The sequence below is a fragment of the Mobula hypostoma genome, chromosome 3, assembly GCF_963921235.1.
Source record: "Mobula hypostoma chromosome 3, sMobHyp1.1, whole genome shotgun sequence".
NCBI lineage: Eukaryota > Metazoa > Chordata > Chondrichthyes > Myliobatiformes > Myliobatidae > Mobula > Mobula hypostoma.
In genome coordinates, this window is record NC_086099.1 from 144,653,889 (window position 1) to 144,680,561 (window position 26,673).

At 41.6% G+C, this 26,673-nt stretch overlaps 1 protein-coding gene across 1 annotated transcript in view; it reads left to right on the forward strand.

Moving 5' to 3' along the window:
• Positions 1–26,673, forward strand: part of si:dkey-256h2.1 (uncharacterized protein LOC337520 homolog) — a 203,331-nt gene that overhangs the window by 58,461 nt on the left and 118,197 nt on the right. The window lies entirely within an intron of this gene.

Genomic DNA, 26,673 nt, shown 5'->3' on the forward strand with positions numbered 1-26,673 from the left:
AGGAGGACTGCGGCAAAGTACCGGAGGACACAAAGGAACTTGCAAATAATCATATAATTGACAAATGAAATTCAGAATAGCATATTTTGGAAGGAAGTCTTCTTGAAAGGTGTGAGTCCAGTATGGCAGAAGGGCAGAGGAATTTTTGAGACAAAGTCATGGAGTAATAGAGTCATAGAGCACAGTCTTTGGCCCAACTCATCCATGACAACCAAGATGCCTATCCAGACTACCATTCACTAGTGTTTGACCCTCATCCCTCTAAACCTTTCCTGCACCTGTCAAAATGCCTTTTAAATATGCTATTGTACCTGCCTCTGCAGCTTCCTCTGACAGTTTATTCCATATGCCCACCATCCTCGGTGTGAAATATATTCCCCTTAGATCCCTTTAAAATCTTTCCCACTTATTTTAAATCTACGCCCTCTAGTTTCAGTCTCTTCCACCCTAGGAAAAGGATGGTGACCATTCACCTTACTTGTGCACCTGATGATCGTATATACATCTATAAAGTCACCCTCAGCTTCCTACACTCCAAAGAAAATAGGTCCCAGCCTCCTGGACTCTCCTTAGAGCTCAAACCATTCAGTCCCAGTATCATCCTCGTGAATTGTTAACATACTCTTTCCAGCTTAATGACATCTGAAAGCCAAAGATCACTAAAAATTGTGCTATTAGTTTGCAAGATATATAAAAAGGTAAAGCACTACTATCTATTTCTAGGGTGAGTAGGGAAGTTATGTTAGTCTAAATTAAACTTTGGTTAGATCACACAGATTGTTGCTGGTCCAAAGGAGATGGGATATTGGAGAGGGCTCTGCAGAAATCTACAGGAATAGCTCAAAATACAGGAAAGGATGGTGAGGGTTTTGAAATTATGAAGGATATTGGCAAAACGTGGATTCGGGGAATATGCTTCCACTTGTGAAGAAGTGGTTATTTAAACTGTAGGGGATTTGGTTCTCATGAATAAAGATGAAAAATGTGGAATTTTCTACTATTTGGAGTGAAGAAATGAAATAATAGATGATAATGTTTCCCAATATTTTCAGTACCTGCAACTGGTTGGCTACCTTCCCAAGTTGCTGTGGACCTTGTTTAAGCAGCAGGCCATTTTGTTTTTTTTTTACTGCTCAACTTATGCCTGTAAAAATAAATAAATAACAGTATTTACATTAAAGTTTAATTAAATTGAGTAATGCGAAACTCAGCTTATTTAGTATTGTGCACCTTTGTCTGGAGGAACACTGTTTTGTTTGGTAGTATACATCTTTATGGTTGAAATAGCAATAAGCTTGGACTTGAATTGACTTGTGTTGAATATGCTAAATAGCTCAGGGACTTAATGAATGTTTGACCTTTATAGGCAACCATAAGACCATAAAACACAGGAGCAGAATTAGTCCATTTGGCCCATCAAGTCTGCTTTGCCATTCAATCATGGCTAATCCTTTTTGTCCCCCACTCCCCAGCCCCGCTTCCTGCCTTCTCTCCATAACCTTTGGTGCCATGTCCAATCAACAACCTATCAAACTCTGTGTTAATTACACCCAATGACTTGGCCTCCACAGCTGCCTGAGGTAATAAATTCCACAAAATCACCACCCTCTGGCTAAAGAAATTTCTCTGCATCCCTGTTTTAAATGGATGCCCCTCTGTCCTGAGGCTGTACCCTCTTGTCCTAGACTCCCCAATAATGGGAAACATCCTTTCCACATCTATCACATCTAGGCCTTTCAACATTCTGAAGGTTTCAATGAAATCTCCCCCTCCCCATCCTTCTGAATTCCAGCGAGTACAGACCCTCATATGATGACCTTTTCATCCCTGGAATCATCCTTGTGAACCTGCTCTGAAACCTCTAAATGCCAGCATATCCTTTCTTAGATGAGGAGCCCAAAACTGTTCACAATACTCAAGGAGAGGCTTCACCAGTGCCTTATAAAGCCTCAGCATCACATTCCTGTTCTTGTATTATGGACCTTTTGAAATGAATGCCAACATGGCATTTGCCTTCCTCACCATCAACTCTACCTGCAAATTAACCTTTAGGTTGTTCTGCACAAGGACTCCCAAATCCCTCTGCATCTCAGATTCCTGTATTTTCTCTCCAGTTAGAAAATAGTCTGCACATTGATTTCTACTACCAAAGTGCATGGCCATGCATTTTCCAACATTGTATTTCATTTGCCACGTTCTTACCCATTCTCCTAATCTAAGTCCTTTTGCAACCCACCTGTTTCCTCAACACTACCTGCCCCTCCACCAATCTTCTATCATCTGCAAACGTGGCAACAAAGACATCTAAACCATCATCTAAGTCAGGGGTAGGCAACCTATGGCCCGTGGGCCACATCCAGCCCATGAGCAAATATTGGGATACCATGCTTATCCGGCCCGCAAGCGATTTTTCCTTATTCTGAGTGTTTCACGCGACCACACTGATGGACATGCATGGCGTCTTGTTACACTGGCCCCAGGTTCTGTTTTGTTCCAAACCAAACATTGGTATATATGAATGACGGGAGGGCAGACTACCTTATTAATTTGTGTTAGATACTGTCCGTTCACGCACAGGTTTTTAGATGGGATCATTCAAATTTGTAAACAGAAACAGTGTCACTGTGTTTTAACAAGAAATCCACGCTAATTATCCAGATAGTTACATGTGCTATGATACTTGTTGAATAACTCGCGTTTCAAAATAAAATCGAAGAAAAAAATTCCAGTGGCAATGAATGCAAAACACAGGAAGGTAGACACTGAGTGCCGAAATTTCCAAGACATTTGGACCCTAGGTTACTTCTTCATTGAGCAAGCTGGGAAACCAGTTTGCCAAGAAAATGTTGCTGTGAAGAAGGTGGCAAATATCAGGCTACATTATGAGACACACCATGGTGGAAAGAAAGCTGCAATTGTTGCGAGTACCAGCTTCAAAAAGGAAATTGTGCACATTTTCCCACTTTTCAAAAAAGTAAAGCACAAGATCCAGGCATTTTTGTGAATATGGTCCAAGAATTGACAGAAGAGTTTTCATCTCGTTTTGCTGATTTTCGCTTGCATGCAAATGAGTTCAAGCTGTTTGCTACTCCATTTGATGTGGAAGCGGACACTGCACCAAAAATTTTTCAAATGGAATTTATTGAGATGCAATGTGACGACATATTGAGATCGAAATTTCATTCTGATGATGTGTCAGTGCTTGACTTCTATAGAAAATACATTCATCCAAGTGGGAAGTATCCTAACTTAGTGGACCATGCAAAAAAGATGGCATCATTGTTTGGCAGCACTTATCTGTGTGAGCAATTATTTTCAAAAATGAAACACACCAAGAACCATTTAAGAACAAGATTGACTGATGCCCATCTGGATAATATCTTGCTCTTGGCATCAACGTCTGACACCCAATATTGAGAAGCTTTCAAGCAACAAACAGCATCAAGTTTCACATTGATTTATTGACTGTTTGCATTAAAATTTTCCTTTTTTTATTATACTTAATTTACCACCATTCAATGCATCATGTTCATACGATTTATGTTTAAAGATTCTTTGTGTCCTTTTAATAGATTCAAAAGATTGAAATAAATTACAACTAAACTGAGTTCTTTGATTACTAATTGGCATCCTTGGTTAAGCACAAATAATTTTCTAGCATGCATTATTCATTAATTTGAAGCAAAACATAACCAGATGTATTTAAATGGATAATTCCCATATTTCAAGTTTCTTATGGCATTTATTTGGCCCGCCGTCCGCTCATTAATACGTGATCCGGACCACAGAGGCAAAAAGGTTGCCGACCTCTGATCTATGTCATAAAAAGAAGCGGTCCCAGCACTGACCCCTGTGGAACACCGTTAATCACCGTTAGTCACTAGCAGCCAACCAGAAAAGGATCCTTTTATTCCCACTCGCTGCATCCTACCATCAACCAATGCTCCAACTATGCCAGTAACTCTCCTGTAATACCATGGGCTCTTAACTTGGTAAGCAGCCTTATGTGCAGCACATTGTCAAAGGTGTTCTGAAAGTCCAAATGTACAACATCCACTGAATCCCCTTTATCTATCCTACTTGTAATCTCCTCAAAGAATTCCAACAGTTTTGTCAGGCAAAATTTTTCCTTAAGGAAACCATCCTGACTTTGTTCTATCTTGTCCTGTGTCACCAAGTACTCCATAACCTCATCCTTAACAACTTCATCTTCCCAACCATTGAGGTCAGGCTAACTGGTCCATAATTTCCTTTATGCTGCCTTCCTCCTTTCTTAAAGAGTGGAGTGACATTTGCAACTTTCCAGTCTTCTAACATTATGCCAGAGCCCAAAGATTTTGGAAAGACCATTACTAATGCCTCCACAATCTCTACCGCTACCTCTTTCCGAACCTTAGAGTGTAGCTCATCTGGCCCGGGTGACTTTTGTACCTTTACCTCTTTCAGCTTTTTAGAGTACCTCCTCCCTTGTAATAGTAACTGCACTCACTTCTCTACCTTCACACCCTTAAGCATTTGGCACACTGCTAGTGACTTCCACAGTGAAGACTGTTGCAGAGTACTCATTTACTTCATCTGCCATCTCTTTGTCCCTCATTATTATTTCTTTGGCCCCATTTTCAAGGAGCCGCATGTCCACTCTCATCTCTATTTTGCTTGTTACATACTTAAAAAAAAAAGCTTTTACCACCCACTTTGATAAGGTTTGCTTGCTTGCTTTCAAATTTCATCTCTTCCCTCCTAATAATTCTTTTAGTTGCTCTCTGTAGGTTTTTAAAAGCTTCCCAATCCTCTGTCTTCCCACTAACTTTTGCTTTGTTGTATGTGCTCTCTTATACTTGTACATTAGCTTTAACTTTCCTTGTCAGGCACAGTTGTACTATTTTGCCATTTGAGTATTTCTTTGTTTTTGGAATACATCTATCTTGCACCTTCCTCATTTTCTCCCCCGGAAGCTCACACCATTGCTGCTCTGCTATCATCCCTGTCAGTTATTTTGGTCAACTCCTATATCATATCACTGTAATCCTTGATGATCCTGTTGTTTTATTCCCTTTTCATTCTCCCTACCTTTCTGCAACCTCCATCAATGTTGGGCAAAGCAGCAGCTTATGAGATGGCCTTTTAAAGCAGCTTGTGGTAGTGCCCACTAGGGAAAGGCATTTCTGCATTGTGTGATGCATTTGAAGAAAGGCACGATGTTGTCCAAGGGAAGGGCATTAGGACCCATACAGCTTGGCACTGGTGTCATCGCAGAGCAATGTGTGACTAAGTGCTTTGCTCAAGGACACAACATATTCCCTCAGCTGGGGCTCGAACTCACGACCTTCAGGTAGCTAGTCCAATACTTTAACCACTTGGCCACGTGCCCACATCTCTAGATTACAGTATTTATAATACCTAATGTAATGGAAATGCTATGTAATGGTTGTTACACTGTATTGTGTAGCGAATAAGTTCGCTTTGGAAGAGGCTGAATAATAGTAATGTCAGGATCTGGGCTCAAACAACGAGTGCTGGAAAGAGAACTTCTGGGTTTTTTTTCCGATCCCAATCTGCCGTTGGTTGAATCCGCAGATGAGGGCCGCCTGTACTGAGAGCAAATCAGAATGCACAGGATAGATTCATCCCAAAGAAGAAGTATATTAAAGGGAGGATGAGGCAGCTATGGCTATCAAGGAAAGTCAGGGAACATTAAAGCAAAAGAGAGAGCATATAACATGGCAAAATAGTTGGAAGCTAGAGGATTGGGAAGCTTTTAAAAAAACAACAGAAGGTAACTAAAAAGACAATAAGGAGATTAAAGATAAAAGATGCAGGTAAGCTAGCCAATAATATAAAAAGAGGGTACCAAATGTTTTATTCAGTAAAAGAGAGGTGAGAGTGCGTATTGGACCACTGGAAAATGATGCTGGAGAAATAATAATGGAGGACAAAGAAATGGCGGATGAACTAAATAAGTATTTTTCATCAGTCTTCACTGGAAACCACTGTAAGTATGCCAGAAACTCACTCAAGAGTGTTGACAAGCAAAACTGAGGGTAGTTGCCTTTACTAAGAAGAAGGTGAAGATAGTTAAGTCACCTAGACCAGATGGACTACAACCCAGGGTTCTCAAAGAGGTAGCTGAAAAGATTGTGGAGGCATTAGTAGCAATTTTTCAGGAATCACTGGATTCTGAAATAGTTCTTGAGGATTGGAAAATTATAGATGGCCTATTGTTTAAGAAAGGAAGGAGACTAAAAACAGGAAATTATAGGCCAGTCAACCTGACTTCAGTGGTTGGTAAGATGTTGGAGTCCATTATTTAGAATGAGGTCTTGGGGCATATGGAGGCACGTGACAAAATAGGCCCAAGTCAGCACGGTTTCCTTAAGGGAAAATCTTGCCTGACAAATCTGTTGGAATTCTTTGAGGAAGACACAAGAAGGATAGACAAATGAGAGTCAGTAGATGTTGTTTACTTGGATTTTCTGAAGGCCTTTGACAAAATGCTGCATATGAGGTTAGAGCCAAGAGTATTACAAGAAAGATACTAGCAAGGATAGAAGTTTGACTGGCAGGAAGCAATGAGTGGGAAGAAAGGGGGCCTTTTCTGGTTTGCTGCCAGAACTAGTGGTGTTTGGACTGATTCTTCTCATGTTATATGTCAATAATTTGGTTAAGGGAATTGATGGTTTTGTGGCCAAGTTTGGAGACAATACGTAGACAGTGGAGGGGAAGATAGTGTTGAGGAAACAGGGAGTCTGCACAAGGATTTAGACTGATTAGGAGAATGAGCAAAAAAGTTGCAGGTGGAATACAATGTAGGGAAGTGTACGGTCATGCATTTCTGTATAAAGAATAAAGGCTTTAACTATTTTCTAAACGGCGTGCACACTTAGAAATCAGAGGTGCAATGCAACATGGGAGTCTTCGTGCAGGATTCCCTAAAGATTAAGTTGCAGGCTTGGTGGTAAGGAAGGCAAATGCCGTGTTACCGTTCATTCAAGAGGGTGAGAATACACAAGTATATAATGCTGAGGCTTTATATGGTGTTGATCAGACAGCAGTTGCAGTATTGTCAGCAGTTTTGAGCCCCTTACTTAAGAAAGGTTGTGTTGGCATCAGAGGGGATCCAGGGAAGGTTCTCTAGAATGATCCTGGGAACAAATGGGTTAATATATCTGAAGCATTTGATGGCTCTGGGCTTGTACTCTCTAGAGTTTAGAGGAATGAGGGGGAGGTGGGATCTCATTGAAAGTCCGAGATGGAGTGGAGAGGATGTTTCCTATTGTGGGTACAGCCTCATAATAGAATAGAGAAGAGGAGGAATTTCGTTAGACAGAGGGTAGTGAATTTGTGGAATTCATTGCTACAGACAGCTGTGGAGGCCAAGTTATTGGATATACTTAAATCTGTTGAAAGTTTTTTGATTAGTAAGCATGTCAAAGGTTAGAAGGAGAAGGCAGACAAATGAGGTTGTGAGGGATAATAGATCAGCCATGATGGAATGGCAGAGCAGACTCAATGGGCCAAATAACTAATTTTGTTTCTTGGTCTAATGGTCTATCTAACTCCATTTCTTTCCTTCAGTGAGAGTGCCCTGATTTATTTCCACAATCTTCTATCCATTTATAATCTAGTGAAGTCTTTTGTTTAACCTTCTCCTGTACTAATAGCACTGAACATATTATTGGCCACATTTTCCTGATCAGCATTCTATAACTAAGTAATTTTAATCTCTGTTTGTGGAGGTCAGCTGTCACGTACACTCAGTGACCACTTTATTAGGTGCACCTTGTTACGTACCCCGTAACTGGGTTGCCAAACCAGCAGAAATGGATCACTCAGTTGGAGTCTGGAGTACTAGAACTAAGAAAGTTTTATTAAAGAAACAAGCAACACAGTAATCGAAAGGATAATAAATGCAACAATTCAACAATGATAACCACACATGTGCACAGAATTAAGATAACAGCATCAATCAAGCTCTATCGTTGTCTAGGGGTAAATGACCAATTTCAAAATGACTCAAAGTTCAGTCCAGTTGGTAGTTCAGTTCGCAGTAATCGTTGCCATGGCGATGGACAAGGTGGGGGAAGAGAGACATAGAATAGGAACAACTGATCATTCAGAACAGCTTCACTCACAGACCAGCGAGATGGCTCACAAACAGCATTTGGGCGGGTCCTTGGTGATGTCACCTGAGGTCACCGACTGTGACCCCTCCTCCAGATGCGGTCGATCCTCTGCAGTGAACCCGGCACCCAGGCAAGGGCGGACACACACCGGGTTCCCGCTGATCGTACCTTTCCACCCTGGTCGTTGTCTGGCACTTCTCACCCACTCGTGAGAAGCGTACCGCTTCCAGGGTCTCGTTACCTCGGGTGGCGTGTGTGTCTGTCTTAGCGAACCTGTCCCTTTTTATCCCCCTGCTGGGGTATCGCCTGTCCATCACTTCAAACAGTTCAGGGTTCAAAGGGGGGAGCCGCTCCAGACAGCTCTCCCTCCCACATCCCTTCATTACACATCTCCAGACGCTGCTCCATTGTTCCTTATCTCTCCTTCCCCTGAGGGCAGGTGGCAGACCAACTGCTGATGCCACTGATGCTAGCCCAGGCCAGCAAACATCTTAATTTTATGTGTATTCTCGTAACACTTCCCCCCTTTAAGGATTTTTACCGGGAGGTAAAAATTACAAACATGACTACATTATCTGATACATACACAATATACATCTTTAACAGTTATTTAGCTAATACAGAGAATTTGAAGCTGTCAACACCTTGACAGACAGTCATCACATTTTCTGTTCCTTTTACACGTGTTATTAATAATCCCTTAGACCAGGCTCCAACTCAGCAAACTTCATAGTGGCCAAAAACACTGATGAATTGCGACCAATGTAACCTCTCATTTGGTTTTGTCCCGGACCACAATAACAAGGGTCGTCCCATTCCGACTCAGTTTTCTCTCGCAAGGGCTTAGTAGGAGGGGGACGGGTATTGACCGCAGAGTTATTGCAAAACTTCCTGCAGTACCCCACCATCTCCAAGAGCCTTCTGAGGGCCCTCTTGTCTGTCGGGGTTGGGAGGTCAGCGATAGCCTGCACTGTAGCTTGCATCACTGCCAGCTGCCCGTGTGTCACCACAATTCCCAGGTAAGTGACCTTCGTGTGGCCGAATTCATTTTTTTCAAGGTTCACTATCAAGCTGGCTTCAGACAGCCGTGTTAAATTGCCAATACACACCTCTGTGTTCATCAGCCCTTTAGTCACTGAATTACTCAAAAAATATGGGTGTTGTTTACTTGGCTGCCCCTGTGTCACCACAATCACCCAACGTCCCAGTTCTTTGCATTTCCTCGGGACAATCAAACACATGGGTGCGAGTCGTTTAATTACTCCTTCGGGGATTAAGGGAGAGACCTTATCAGTAGACCTGGCCAAAACAATAGCCTTCTCCCATCTGACCGATCCCATCCTAATCTTTTCAAAATGGTTCTTTTCTCTTAACAGGGGGCCCCTAGCTTCATTGATTTCCACGCTAACACCGACTAGGTTTGTTAGCACATCAAAAGCCGGTGACCGTCTCAGTTCGCGTCGGTCATGATCAATAACATTTTTCCCCCTGGGCAGCCGGTAAATCTCTTTCATGATTCCACCAACTGTTTCCTCCAGCACCGCAAAATGTCCACCGGGGGGTACCTCGTGGGCCATTTTAAAAACCTCATCCCCATAACTCTTTTGCACCACCATCCACTCCTCATCTGCGGATACTGTACTTGATTTCCCTTTCTTCCTTAGCACTTCCTCATCCGCACAATAGCTTGTCAAGGCTGTGTCAGAGAGAGCGGTCTCGGCAAAAACCATCAGCCCCTCGTCTCGCTCCTGCGTCTGCACAAATTCTTTCCTGGCTACTGCTACGTCCGTCCCAGCTCCCTCACTACCTCTTATCTCACTACACCCTGTCTCATACAAGGTTGGCAGAAATGTTTCAGCCAAATTCACCATCGCGGGCGGGGCCTCCATGCTGGCAGGCTGACCCGTCAATCTCACGACTGGGAACACGATTCCTCCGGCGATGTCATTACCGAGCAAGACTTCCACGTCTTTCATCGGTAATTCGGACCTCACCCCAATCGTGACTAGTCCAGAGACCAGGTTGCTCTGTAAGTGTATCTGGTGCAAAGGGACTGACTCTGTCCCTTCCCCAACACCTTTGACCTCTACCTCCCCAGTCTGGGTCTCTGAGCTAAACTCTAATACACTCTTCAGTATTAGTGACTGACACGCTCCCGTGTCTCTCCAGATCCGCACTGGAACTGGTTTTAACCCCTCCTTCACTGACACCAGTCCGGCCGAGATAAACCTCTCGCGCCCTTCCTGGACTTTTTCAGACCTGTCCTTCCCTAGCGGTTCGCTTAACAGCTCAATACAGCCATTCAAAATTTCCGCTTTTCCTTTCCCCGTCTCCTTCCTTGGGGCAAAGCACCTGGACGCAAAGTGTCCGACTTTCCCACAATTAAAACAGACGACCCCAGGAGACTTCCTACCAGACTGCTCCCGGTCTACCTTATCCTTTTCACTAGTCCCCGGCTTACTTTCTGACTTTTCCGGCGGACTCTCCCCGCCGTCCTGACTACCCTTCTGGTAGCCTTTACTCGGGGCAAACTTCATTTTATGCGTCAACGCATACTCATCCGCTAACTTAGCAGTTGCGGCTAACGTGGCTGCCTCTTTCTCATCGAGGTAGGGTCTCATACCCTCAGGGACACAACCTTTAAACTGCTCAATCAGAATCAGCTGCAGCAGTCTGTCATAATCCCCCTCTACCCCTTTCGAGGCGCACCAACGCTCACAATATGTTTGCATCTCGCGAGCAAACTCCAAATACGTGCGGTCCCACCGCTTCCTCGCATTCCGGAACCTCTGCCGGTATGCCTCCGGGACCAACTCATAAATCCTGAGGATGGCCTCCTTCACCACCTCATACTTCTGGGCATCTTCCGCGGATAAAGCGGAGTAAGCTTGTTGGGCTTTCCCTTTCAGTACACTCTGAAGTAAAACAACCCACTTATCCCTCGGCCAGTCCTGACTTATAGCCACTTTTTCGAAGTGGAGGAAGTACCGATCCACATCGGTATCGTCAAATGGGGGAACCAGCCTAACCTCCTGGGTCGCCCGGAACCCTCCACCTTGGTTCGGCACGAGCCCCTGCTCGGCCCTTATCCTTAACTTTTCCAACTCGAATTCCCTTTCCCTCTGTTTCTCCTCTCTCTCCAACTGTCTGTCCCTCTCTCTCTCTTCTCTCTCCAACTGTCTTTCTCTCTATTGCCTTTCTACCTCTCTCTCTTTCTCTTCGTGTTCTAACTGCCGTACCCGGAACTCGTGCTCGAGTCTCAGTTTTTCAAGCTGTACCTGTACTGCGTCTCCAGCAGGTTTTTCAACAGACACCTCCCCCAGCTCACCTTGGGGAAACACACCTTTAGATACATAGTGCTCTACAATAGCTCTGTGTATCTCCTCTCTCCTCATTGTCGACTTCACCTTAGAAAGATTCAACCGTTTGGCCACAGCTAACAATTCCGATTTCCTGGCATCCTCTAATGCCTCCAAGGTCGGCGCCTTTATAAATTCCTCAACCTCCATTTCTGCTGTTTGTCTTTTCTTTCTTTCGGGAATTTTAACCCAATCAATTTACTCCGTCCCAAATTTAGCGTTCAAAATCGCGGACGAGAACCCCACTTATGTTACGTACCCCGTAACTGGGTTGCCAAACCAGCAGAAATGGATCACTCAGTTGGAGTCTGGAGTACTAGAACTAAGAAAGTTTTATTAAAGAAACAAGCAACACAGTAATCGAAAGGATAATAAATGCAACAATTCAACAATGATAACCACACATGTGCACAGAATTAAGATAACAGCATCAATCAAGCTCTATCGTTGTCTAGGGGTAAATGACCAATTTCAAAATGACTCAAAGTTCAGTCCAGTTGGTAGTTCAGTTCGCAGTAATCGTTGCCATGGCGATGGACAAGGTGGGGGAAGAGAGACATAGAATAGGAACAACTGATCATTCAGAACAGCTTCACTCACAGACCAGCGAGATGGCTCACAAACAGCATTTGGGCGGGTCCTTGGTGATGTCACCTGAGGTCACCGACTGTGACCCCTCCTCCAGATGCGGTCGATCCTCTGCAGTGAACCCGGCACCCAGGCAAGGGCGGACACACACCGGGTTCCCGCTGATCGTACCTTTCCACCCTGGTCGTTGTCTGGCACTTCTCACCCACTCGTGAGAAGCGTACCGCTTCCAGGGTCTCGTTACCTCGGGTGGCGTGTGTGTCTGTCTTAGCGAACCTGTCCCTTTTTATCCCCCTGCTGGGGTATCGCCTGTCCATCACTTCAAACAGTTCAGGGTTCAAAGGGGGGAGCCGCTCCAGACAGCTCTCCCTCCCACATCCCTTCATTACACATCTCCAGACGCTGCTCCATTGTTCCTTATCTCTCCTTCCCCTGAGGGCAGGTGGCAGACCAACTGCTGATGCCACTGATGCTAGCCCAGGCCAGCAAACATCTTAATTTTATGTGTATTCTCGTAACAACCTATACACCTAATGCAAATGCCTAATCCCCCAATCATTTTGCAGCAACTCAATGCATAAAACCATGCTGACGTGGGCAAGATAATCAGGCCGCACATCAAAATGGGGGTAGAAATATGATCCAAATGATTTTGACCAAGGAATATTAGGGACTAGACGTGGTGGTTTGAGTAGCTCAGAAACTACTGATTTGGGATTTTCATGCACAACAGTCTCTAGAGTTTACAGAGAATGGTGCAAAAAACTGAAAATATCAAGTTAGTGGCAGTTCTGTGGGCAAAAGTGCCTTGTTAATTAGAGATTTCAAAGACTGGTTTAAGCTGACAGGAAGGTGACATTTACTCAAATTACTAGGTGTTTTAACAATGGTATGCAGAAGAGTATCTCTGAACACACAACACATCAAACCTTTATTAGCTACCTCCTATACCTAATAAAGTGGCCACTGAGTGTATGCTGACAACATCTCCTACTTCTTTTCTAGGTCTCTTAATAGTCACTTTCCCTTGCTACAGAGTTTAACCAATATACACTTCTAGATGCATTGTCTTTGACTTGTTTTTCAAGCTCCATATATTAGGGAGTGATTTTACTACTCCAACTCCCTCCATGCAACAGACTTTCCTGGACGTTGAGGGTGAACTAGAGAGTTAGCCTCCTAACCTTCCACTAGACTCCTTTTGAGTTTCTAGTTCTGTGTACAATTCCTTAAGAAGGCAATTAAATTACAATTTCAAACAAGAAAAAAATCTGCAGAAGCTAGAAATCTGAGCAACACATACAAAATGCTGGAGGAACTCAGCAATCCAGGCAGCATCTATGGAAGAGAGCATAGTCGACGTTTCAGGTTGAAACCCTTTGGCAGTTCTGCAGAAAAAGCTGAGGACCTACGTTTCCTAGATGCTGCCTGACCTGATGAGTTCCTCCAGCATATTGTGTGTGTTGCTCTTAATTAAATTCCAATATTACCCACCTCTCATGATTGAAAGCATGTAGTGCTGATATTCTTACCTATTTGTTACCTCTGACTGTGCCTACTTTAATGCCTCACTGGGCAGCCTGATGTGCATAAGTTTTTATTTTTTATGCTGTTAGTAGTGTAATTAACTAATAGTTCCCAGCATCTCAGATTCAAAATTCTTGCCTTTCCATTTAATTCCTTACTGCCTTGGCCCTCTTTTCTCTGCAACCACTCCAAATCAGAATCAGAATCCAGTTTAATATCACCGGCATGTGATGTGAAATTTGTTGTTCTCCTCCTCCATTTCTGCTTCCTCCCTTGTCCCCCTCCCTAATATTCAACCTCTGTGAAATGTTTGGTTACATATTCAAATATTTTTCTCTCCTGTTGCTGCACTAATGTTTGTCTGATTGCAGAGTGCTTTAGGATATTTCCACTGTTAAAGACTCTGTGCAAATACAGAATGTTATTATTAGCATTCATGTTTCAGCATCTTTTTGAAGACCTCTGGGAACCGGTACTTTTATCTGGCTGCTGAGTGCTTTCTCCTTTGTGACTTTTGTTAGGTAAGGAGAGCCTGTTTCCCTCTTTCCCTTTCTTCCAACTGTCTGATGAAATTATTCTGTATTGCTGTCTCAGTATTACTCATGCCTTTCTTTCTTTTTCAATATTTTTATTAATTACTTGCATAGACGAATACAAAATACATTATGATATTATGGAAACAGAAACAAGATTGAATTGCCCCATAACTATGTATACTAAATTAACCATAATGTTGAAAAGGTATATTTTATTCTAATCTAAAGCAAAATCAAAACCCCATAACAAAACAGAAAAAAAGAGAAAAAAACAGCTGTTTGGTTAAAAGAAAAAAAATCTGACGTAAATTCGAACATATAATAGCCATCATCATTGCTGACCAAATCGAAAATTGTGAAAGTAGTTCCATTAAGGTCCCCATAATGTGAAAAAATCTTGTCTAGGTATAGAAATAGAACACCTAATCTTCTCTAGATTTAAACATGACATAACATCAATCAACCAATGGGCTTGAGTAGGCGGAATGGCATCTTTCCATTTAAACAACAAAACTCTTCTGGCTAAAAGAGAAATAAAAGCCAAAATATGCAAATCATTCAGCTTAAGAGTAAAATCATTTCCTCCAACAATGCCAAACAAGGCAGTCAGAGGGTTGAGTTTAAAGTTTACTTTAAAAAGCTCCGAGAAAGTTTGAAATACTTCTTTCCAAAACTTACCAAGCCGCATGCAGGACCAAAACACATTAATTAGAGAGGCCTCTTCGACATTACACCTATTACAGTATGGAGAAAAATCTGAGTAAAAACGAGAGAGCTTATCTTTAGTCATATAGGCTCTATGAACAACTTTAAATTGTAAAAGAGAGTGACGCGCACATAACGAAGAGGTGCGAACAAGTTAAAAATTTCATTCCAAGATATTTTCATGGACCATTGTAATATGGTCCATTGGTACATCAGAATAAGATTTAAGCAGGCAAATGGCATTGTAGAAACTTGCATTAACTTTGTGACACCAGTTGAAATAGTATTGTCACAGTCTCCTTCTTTACAGAATCCTCACAGAGGTGCAAGAGAGCAATAGGCTCAAAGAGGTGCAACTAAAATTTCAAGAAGTTGCAAAAAGGTGATATGGAGACTCCTGTGCATTCTTGTATATGTGGACTTCTCTAGATTACCTACCACATTTGATCCAGACTTTAGCTGTTCTGTTAACATTAATTCACAACTTTGAGTCATAGTTCTCCAGTAATATTTTCCATCATATGGAATACAAGGCCCTAGTATTTCAGGTGAGGATGGAAACCTTGAAATTTAGAGAAAACTGTTCCTATTTGTTCACATAGCTCAGATCTTTCGAGCAAAGTTATCTTGATATTTGTTGTTTTTCTTTTATGAATATTCTGCTCCATAATGAAGCAGTTAATTCTAAGATTAAATTTAAAGACTGACCATTGCACAATAAAAAATGTACAATTGAGGAAATGCAGATGCATTAAAATGTGAATTTGATTAAATAAACGGAGAAGTAAAGTCAGATGTATAGGTATCTAAAATAGTGAAAGTACCAACATGAATGGACATAAATCAATATCTATGTAGGAGATCTGTTAAGCTTGGGCAGTATATGTCTTCATGACATTGTTAAATGCCTTGAAATAATGTTTACTAGCACTTTTTGCAGACAACATATCTATTGTGTTGAAAAATGAGCAAACTTACTTGAAATGGATACATAAACCTTAAAAAGAATCAAAGATAACAGCGAGTAAATTTTTTTAGTGCTAGAACTTCAGTTAAAATAGTGATAGTGGTCTTCAAAACTGGACAGCAGACTAATTACCTTCTTTGAAAACCAAGTCAGTGTCATCAGACACAGTCTGACAAGTGCATTCTTAACATTTCATCTCAACTTCTGTAAAAAGAAGAGACACCTCAAAGGTTATCACAAATGTTCTTGTCTTTGTAATTCTGTCCAGGCAAGCATTGCAGTTGCAGTCCACTCTTGGAGTACTGTGTACAGTTTTGGTTACCCTATTAATGGAAATATGGGTTAAACTAGAAAGAGTACAGAAAAGATTTATGAGGATGTTGCCAGGATTAGAGGGTCTGGGTTATAGCGAGAGGTTAGCCAGGATAGGATTAGAGGGTCTGGGTTATAGGGAGAGGTTAGCCAGGCTAGGATTAGAGGGGCTGGGTTATAGAGAGAGGTTATTCAGGCTAGGATTAGAGGGTCTGGGTTATAGGGAGAGGTTAGCCAGGATAGGATTAGAGGGTCTGGGTTATAGGGAGAGGTTAGCCAGGCTGGGTCTTTTTTCCTTGGAATGTAGGAGAATGGAGGACAGGCTTTTAGAAGTGTTTAAAATTATGAGAGGCATAAATAAGGTGAATGGTAACAGTCTTTTCTCCAGGGTAGGAGTGTCTAAAACTAGGAAATATAGGGTGAGAGTGAAAAGGGCAACTTTTTCACAGAGCGAGTGGCAAGTAAATGGCATAAGTTGCAAAGGAAGTTGTGGCAGATACAACAGTACCATTGAAGAAGTACTTGGATAGGTGCATGGAGGGCTGGGGCTTAGATGGATATGGGTGAAACACAGGAAATTGGGACTGACTGAGTGGACATGGACTCACTGGGCAGTAGGGCTTGTATCCATGCTGTGTTACTCGACTCGAAGAGAAAGTAAGTGATGAAGGTTATTGCCATTTGGATATAGAGATACTGCTCAGAAATTACTGGTCTTTTATGTTACAGTCATCTAATCAATGTTCCCTTAAAGTCTACGGAATGAAAAAATATTGTTGTGTTGTTTGGCAAAATAATTTGTCTTATCTGACAGTAGCATAGTGCCTGTCATATTCTGATCTACAGTGTTAGAGGGATTTATTTGAGCGGAGGAAAAGTGTTCTATTGAAAATAGACAGGTACTGTATATGAAGGAATACATTTAAGTCATTTTGCAATTTCCATGCATCTTTGAAGATAAACATGAAACTCATACATATTTTGGATGCAGCCAAGATTTTTATACAATGTGAGAGTAACAAAATCATCATGACATGTTGGAAAATAGCTTTTTGCCAAATTCCAGAAAGGAAAATTCTGGCAAGTACAGCTAAATTGCATCAACAGGAATAAATCCATTGCTTAAAAAAATCATGGCATTAAGAGAGATAATGTACCATGAATTGAGTACTGAAAGTATATAGTAGTTTAGATTTAGATGAGTTTTTCCTCAGAATATCTTTGGGAATGAGAGTATTGTCCCTAAAATAAACAAAGACTTGGAATTTGTAATTGCAATGATAATGAAAATGTAGCATTTGTTGCTTTACTGTTATACTGACAATATTGGAACTCACATGCACAATTACATGTGAAAATACACTAATTGCTCCCTGTTGGGGCCTGTTACAGATTTGGGGACTTTCATAGAAGAACGTTGACCATAGAAATCTATGGCACATTACAGGCCCTTCGGCCCACAATGTTGTGCCGACCATGTAGCCTACTCTAGAAACTGCCTAGAATTTCCTAGCACATAGCCCTCTATTTTTCTAAGCTCCATGTACCTATCTAAGAGGCTCTTAAAAGACTCTACTGTATCTGCTTCCACCACCGCTGCTGGCAGTGCATTCCATGCACCCACTACTCTCTGTGTGAAAACTTACTCCTGACATCTCCTTGGTATCTATTTCTAAGCACCTTAAAACTATGCCCTCTCGTGTTAGCCATTTCAGCCCTGGGAAAAAGCCTCTGGCTATTCACAAGATCAATACCCCTCATCATCTTATACACCTCTATCAGCTCACCTCTCTCCTTCCGTTGCTCCAAGGAGAAAAGGCCAAGTTCACTCAACCTATTCTCATAAGGTACGCCCTCCATTCCAGGTAACACCCTTGTAAATCCCCTTTCATTATGTAATGCTATGATTTCTCTAAGTATGATGTTATTCCTAATTATGGTGATGTTGTAAATTCTATAGTAATGTATTAATTTGATAATGACGTGTCTAAGAACTTAATGTCCATTCTGTGTAAATGTTCAAGTTTGAATTTCCCTGAAGGATCATAAATACCACAGAGGAAATATTTCCTTTGTAATAGATTACCATGCTTCACCATAAATCTTACATTGTACTTCTCAATAACTTCTGTTCACAAAAGCTGTGAAGCTATTTTATGAATTTATGCTAATGCCACTCCTTCAACCATCTATCACTGACTGAAGGAAATAGACTGAATATGCAAGGTCACAATTTGATGGCACTATTAAGAATAATGTTAGGTATAGTTACACATTATTTGTTGACAGAAAATGTTATCTGAGAGTTTTCAAGGGTACATTGATTATTATTTGCAGGTCTGTTGGAATCCAGAAGTTGTATGGATATTTATTAGAACCATAGAACCATAGAACACTACAGCACAGAAAACAGGCCATTCAGCCCTTCTAGTCTGTGCCGAAACATTATTCTGCTAGTCTCATTAACCTGCATCTAGTCCATAACCCTCCAGATCTCTCCCATTTTTGTACCTATCCAATTTATTCTTAAAACTTAAGAGTGAGCCCACATTTACCACGTCAGATGGCAGCTCGTTCCACACTCCCACCACTCTCTGTGAAGAAGTTCCCCCTAATGTTCCCCTAAAGCTTTCCCCTTTCACCCTAAAGCCATGTCCTCTCGTATTTATCTCTCCTAATCTAAGTGGAAAGAGCCTATTCACATTTACTCTGTCTATACCCCTCATAATTTTGTAAACCTCTATCAAATCTCCTCTCATCCTTCTATGGTCCAAGGAATAAAGATCTAACCTGTTCAATCTTTTCCTGTAACTCAACTCCTGAAGACACGACAATATCCTAGTAAATCTTCTCTGCACTCTTTCAATCTTACTGATCTCCTTCTCATAATTAGGTGACCAGAATTGTACACAATATTCCAAGTTTGGCCTCACCAATGTCTTATACAACCTCCCCATAACATCCCAACTCCTATACTCAATACTTTGATTTATGAATGCTGGATTGCCAAGAGCCTTCTTTACAACCCTGTCTACCTGTGACGCCACTTTCAGGGAATTATGTATATGAACTCCCAGATCTCTTTTTCCCTCTGCACTCTTCAGTGCCCTACCATTTACTGTGTATGTCCTACCTTGATTTGTCCTTCCAAAATGCAACACCTCACACTTGTCTGCATTAAATTCCATCTGCCATTTTCTGGTCCATTTTTCCAGTTGGTCCAGATCCCTCTGCAAGCTTTGAAAGCCTTCCTCGCTGTCCACAACGGCTCCAATCTTAGTGTCATCAGCAAACTTGCTGATCCAATTTACCACATTATTAACTAGATCACTGATATAGACAACAAACAACAATGGTCTCAGCACAGATCCTTGAGGCATACCACTAGTCACAGGCCTCCAGTCTAATAAGCAATCATCCACTACCACTCTCTGTCTTCTCCCACACAGTCAATTTTGAATCCCGTTTACAACCTCTCCATGGATACCTAGTGTCTGAACCTTCTGAACTAACCTCCCATGTGGGATCTTGTCAAGGGCCTTACTAAAGTCCATGTAGACAACATCCACAGCCTTTCCTTCGTCTACTTTCTTGGCAACCTCCTCAAAAAACTCTACAAGATTCGTTAAACACGATCTACCATGCACAAAGCCATGCTGACTATCCTTAATCAGCCCTTGGCTATCCAAATACTTGTATATCCAATCTCTCAGAACACCTTCCAATAACTTACCTACTACTGATGTCAGGCTCACCAGCCTGTAATTACCTGGTTTACTTTTGGAGCCCCTTTTAAACAACGGAACAACATGAACTACTCTCCAATCCTCTGGCACCGTACCTGTGGCTAAGGACATTTAAAATATTTCTGCCAGGAATGTGTTATTGGATGTATTATTTCATTGTCCAGTACACTGGCATGGGTCCAGAAACAACTTATATCTTGCTGCTCTTCTTTTCAATTAGTCATTTATTTGCAACTGTAGATAAATAATTATTATATATATATCAGCTGCCCCAATTAGCCAAAGTTTCATGGAAATAGAAAATATAAAAAAGACAAACTGCAGTTTAGCTGAGTAATAAATTCTGCATTTAAAGAACTATAAAATAAATTAGAACGCTACCAATATGCTACAAGAAAGTGTGTATTAATTGTTATTAATTGAGAAGTTGTGTGATGCCGTGTCCTTTTAATTGACTGTAGCTGAACAAAATCAGCGCACACCTAGTGCAGATACAATGCTTTTGATGATTGCATCCTTCAAATCTTAATTTTCATTGTATGATTCAAGAGGATTGTTGATACCTTCAAGTTCTTCATAGTTCCCAACTTGCTTAAGTAGTGAAATTATCTTGATGTCACTCCCAGCTGTTTCTTACATCTCCAAGAATGCTTGAAACGGTGAGCAAGATAGTTCTGAATTGTCTTACTGCTTATTTTTTGCCAATTATTAATGACAATAATCACTGGTTTTTGAACACAAACACACCCAACTGACACTATTTAAAAACTGTTTGCTCTAAGCACGGCGTAGCACAGCTACACAGATGGGTGCAACACACACACACACACACACACACACACACACACATACACACACAAGTTATAGGAAAACTTTGAGAATATTTTCAAGCAAAATAGAACCCACTATTTTCATATATCTAGTGGGCATATTTATTATGCAACATTTTCTTTGGAAATTTGTGTAAGTTTGTGTGTTTGTTGTAAATAATTAATAAAAATAAAAGTTGGCTATGACAGTATGCTATAACTCAAAATAAGCGTAGACAAGGCAATCCATTAAACAAATTATGCATTCATCTAAAGTGTTGCCATTTACATCATGAACAACTTGATTACCAGACTTAGTTTATGATATTACACAAGCTTCAGTACACCTCAACTGAATAGGTAACTTTAGAAAGTACATCACAATGGAGCAGAATTAGGATATTCAGCCCATCGAGTCTATTCCGTCATTCCATCATGACAGACTTATTATCCCTCTTAACCCATGTTCTTGCCTTCTGCCCTTAACTTTTGACGCCCTTACAAATCAAGAAACTATCAACCTTTGCTTTAAATATACCCTATGACTTGGCCTCCACAGTCATCTGGCCACAAAATCTGTTGATTCGCCGACTTCTGACTAAAGAAATACCTCCTTATCTTTGTTCTAAAAGGACGTTCCTCTATTCTGAGGCTGTACCGTCTTGTCCTAGAATCCTCTATAGGAAACATCCTCTCCTCACCTTCTCTATCTAGAACTTTCATCATTTGATAATTTTCATTGAGATTCCACCCCCCCCCCCATCATTTTTCTGAACTCTAGTGAATACAGGCCTGGAGCCATCAAACACCCCTCACATGTTGATCCTTTCATTCTCATGATCATCCCCTGAATCCTCTCCAATGCCTACATATCCATTCTTATTTTGTGGTCCAAAATTGCTCATAATACTCCAAGTGTAATCTGACTAATGCCCTATAAAGCCTCAGCATTACATCCTTTCTTTCATATTCTAGTCCTCTTGAAATGAATGGTAAATTACCACCAACTCAATGTGCAGGTTAATCTTTAGGGAATTCTGCACGAGAATTCCCAAGTCCCTTTACACCTCTGAATTTCCTCCCCTTTTAGAAAATAATCTCTACACTTTTATTCCTTGTTGTGTGCATTTGAAAATAGAAACTGATCCTTAAAACTAGTAGCAGATTTTATTAAATGCCTTTTAAAAACTTTCTAAAAAGTTTCTAATGTTTCTACTTTTACCATTCATGTTCACAAATAACAGTAACAGAATGTAAATAGGGAAATTTATTCACCAGTAAAGAGGAATAAATTATAGAGATGACCAAGTGTATCTGCTTGGAGTGTATCATATTGCCCAAAATTGAACCCTAAACTTTTCTATTAAACAAAATTTAAAATCCATATTTATAATGACAATAATACATTTATTGCAATAGAGAAAATCTTGTTTTCTATGAACAAAATTAAGAACTGTCCCCAAGCAGGATCCCTAAAAGTACTTTTAACATCCCTTTCTGTGAGCAATTTTATAATTGAGTTTTGAGCTGACAGTGAATGGACAATTTACTGGGACATAGACATTTGAAAACTATTATTTGATAATAGATTCAGGTGTGTCTGAACAGGTACACAGTTCATGGATGTTTTAAAAACAAACTGTAAATGTTCAAAATTAGAAGTAAAACAGAAAATGCTGGAAACACTCGGTCTCCCGGCAAGATGGCAGCGCGACTGATTGAAGCGTCTTCAGTGTGGTCAAAAAAAGGTGCTACTGTTTTACTTAAACATACTTCTAATGATCGCAAGGTCCTGCTATACATTAAGAACTTGAAGTACTGCAGGTTTACACCATCAGCAAGTTGCTCACTGGCAGAGATAATGAAGGAGCTGTGCAACATGCTTCACCTGAGTCGATCGAGGCTTAAAGTTTAATAATGAGTGGCCGTCATGATCACTTTTCTTGTGATTTCAAGACCCTTTGGACATTGTTAATCTACAAACTTTGTAATATTCTGCAAGTTTGATTCACTGGCTTGCATTGCTTGCAGCCACCTGGAGCGAGGGGACGAAGCCACTGCGCTTCACTCACTTCTCTGGGGGTGGTGTGGCGTGGCGTCCAGAATGACTTCGGAGCTGCCCTCCCAGGGTTTCGCTCAGCAGAAGACAAGCCCTGTTGTTGCCAATGCAGATTTTTCTTTTTTGGCTGCACTCAGTGGACTTGGGACCACAACCGGTAGGGTCACTTGCTTTTCAGTTTCCGGAGGAAAAGGTGTACAAGATGGCACGCTCTACTGGGGGTGGCGTAGTGCAGTTGTGACTGAAGATTTCAAATGGACTGAGGGGTCTGGGCGATATACATACAGTATATATTTGTGTGGTTGTGTGGTTTTTACTAATTGTATAAGTGAGGACTGGGCCTCAAGGCTGTGGTTTCACCGAGCAGGAATGAGGGGCCATTTGACAGATATATATGCATATTCTGTGACGACGTATTTTTACTGATTTTCTACATGAGTTTGTTAACTTGTATGTCTGAAGACAGGGCATCAATCAGTGTTGTCATGGGGGGAGGGTGTTGGGCATCGGGACTCTTATTACGTGATTGAGATCTTGTGTGTGACTATTGGTAACGTGTCTTTGAACCTTGACCCCATAGTAACTCTGTCTCGTTTGGCTGTATTCGTGAGTATTCATGTATGGTTAAATGACAATTAAACTTGAATTGAATTGAATTGATTTGATAAGGCAGCATCTGTGGAAAGAGAAACAGGAGAAACAGTTAATGTTTCAGGCCCATTACTGTTCAGATGAACATGAATCATCACACATATGGCCTGTCTCCTTTCTTAAATAAGACAATAAGATATAGAAGCAGAATTAGGCTATTTGGCCCATCGAGTCTGCTCTGCTATTTCATCATGGCTAATCCATTTTGCCTGTCATCCCCAATCTCCTGCCTTCTCCCCATATCCCTTCATGCCCTGACTAATCAAGAATCTATCAACTTCTGCCTGAAATATACCCAATGACTAGGCCTTCACAGCCACCTCTGGCAACAAATTCCACAGATTCACCACTCTCTGGCTAAAGAAATTTCTCCTCATCTCTGATCTAAAAGGATGTCCCTCTATTCTGAGGCTGTGTTCTTATACTCCCCCACCATAGGAAACATCCTCTCCACATCCACTCTATTGAGGTCTTTCAGCATTTGATCAGTTTGCATGAGGTCATCCTTTATTCTTGTGAATTCCAGTGAGCAGAGACACCTAACGCTCTTCATATGAGAAACCTTTCAATCCTGGAATCATTTTCATGAACCTCCTTTGAACAGTCTCCAATGTCAGCATATCCTTTAGATAAGGGGCACAAAACTGTTCACCGTACCTCAACTGAGATCTTACCAGTGCTTTATGAAGCTTCAGTGTTACATCCTTGCTTTTATATTCTAGTCCTCTCAAAATGAATGCTAAAATCACATTTGCCTTTCTCACCACTGACTCAACCTGAAAATTAACCTTTAGGGAATACTGTATGAGGACTGCCAAGACTCTATACTTCCCACATTGTATTCCAACTGCCACTTCTTTGCCCATTCTCCTAATCTGTCCTAAGTCCTTCTGCAGCCTCTCTACTTCCTCAAGACTACCTGCCCCTCCAACTATCTTGTATCATCTGCAAACTAGGCCACAAAGCCCAAGTTCAAAATAAAAACCAGTATGAAAGAGCATGAAAGAACAAAATAAAGAGCCCTTAAAGTAAGACCATTGGCTGTGGGAACACCAGAAATAGAACGAGTGTAGTTATCCCCTTTTGTTCAAGAGCCTGATGGTTGAGAGATAGTAACTGTTTTGGAAAATGGTGGTGTGAGTCCTGAGGCACTTGTATCTTCTACCTGATGGCAGCAGCGAGAAAAGAGGATGGCCTAGGTGGTGAGGATCTTTGATGATTGTTGCTGCTTTCCTACAACAGTGTTTCATGTAGACTCAATGGTTGGGAGGGCTTTACCCATGATGTACTGAGCAGAATCCACTACCCTTTGTAGGATTTCCCACTCAGTGGAATTGGTGCACCCTTACTAGGCTGTAATGCAGCCTAAGCACACTATCCCCATGCATCTACGGAAGTCTGCCAAGGCTTTTGATTACATGCTGTATCTCTGCAGATTCTTGAGGAAGTAGAGGTGCTGTTGTGCTTTTTTTGCAATTATATTTATATGATCTGCCCAGGATAGGTCGTCTGAGATAGTGACACCCAGGAATTTAAAGATACTGACCCTCTCCACCTCTGATCCTCCGATGATTGCTGGCTCATTGATCTCTGGTTTCCCACTCCTGAGGGGTTATTGTTATTATACTACTCAGCCAGCTTTTCAATCTCCCTCCTATATGCTGATTCATCACCACTTTTGATATTGCCCACAACAGTTGTGTCATCAGCAATCTTGTATATAGTGTCGGAGCTGTACTTAGCCATATGGTCGTTGGTGTAAAGCAGGTAGAGCAGGGGGCTAAGCACACTTCCTTGTGGTGCTCCTGTGCTGATAGAGATTGTGGAGATGTTTTTGCCAATCAAATCTGACTGGGGTCTGCAAGTGAGGAAATCCAGGATCCAATTCCAGAAAGGAGTACTAAAGCCCAGGTCTTGGAGTTTACTGATTAGTTTTGAGGGGATGATGGTATTAAATGCTGTGCTGTAATCAAGAAAGAGCATTTTTGCTGTCCAGATGGTCCAAATTTTTGTGAAGAGCCAATGAGGTGGCATCTGCTATAGAATTGTAGGCAAATTGGAACAGATCCAGTCACCACTCAGACAGATATTCTTCAAAACCAGCCTCTCAAAACACTTCATCACTGTGGATGTAAGTGCCATTGGGCAATAGTCATTGAGGCAGGTCATCACGCTCTTCTTGGGCACCGGTATAATTGAAGCCTGCGTGAAGCAGGTGCGTACCAAACACTGCCAGAGCAAGAGGTTGAAGATATCCATGAATGCACCAGTCAGTTGGTCAGCCCAGGTCTTCAGTACTTGACTAGTTATTCTATGTGGACCAGATGCTTTCCTCAGATACACTCTGTTGAATGCAGACCACGTCTTCAAATACTGTGACCAAAGGATCATCGGGAGACACAAGGGGGCGTGATGGTTCCCTCCTGTTCTAGTCATCAAAATAAACATAGAATGCATTGAGCTCATCTGGAGGTGAAGTTCTGCTGTTCCCTATGTCACAAGATTTAATTTTGTAGGAGGTTATGGCATTCCAGCCCTCCCTCAGCTGCCAAGCATCCCTCGTTGACTCCAGTCTAGTCCAGAATCTCCACTTTGCCTGAAAGATGGCTTTCTGAAGATTATACCTGCACCTCTTGTAGCATTATTTATCTCCAGACTTGAATGCCTCTGATCTGGCCCTCAGCAAATTCCAGATTTCATGGTTCATCCAAGGCCTCTGATTGGGGTAAACACTGAACAATTTTGTGGGGCACATTCATTCACAATTGCTTTAATGAAGTCTGTTATGACCCTGTAGTCATTCAGGTCCTCAAATGAGCTCTTGTACGTGGCCCAGTCCGCTAACTCAAGGCAATCCTGTAACAGTTCCTCTGTCTCCTGCAACAACCTCTTAGTTGTCTCGATCTCTGGAGCCTTTCTTTTTTGGCTCTGTCTGTATGTGGGTAGTAGGAGCTATCTAAATCATTGACTTATAGCGTAAAAAGAAGTGGTCCCAACACACACCCCTGGGGAACAAGTCACCGGTAGCCAACCAGAAAGGGCTCCCTTTATTCCCACTCTTTCCTCTGCCAATCAGCCAATGCTCTACCTATGCTAGTATCTTTCCTGTTACACCATGAGCTTTTAATTTGTTAAGCAGCCTCATGTGTGGCACTTTGTCAAAGGCCTTCTGAGAATCCAAGTGCCCAACATCCTCCAATTCTCCTCTATCTATCTTTCTTGTTATTTCTTCAAAGAATTGCAGCAGATTTGTCAGGCAAGATTTTCCCATAAAGAAACCATACTGACTAC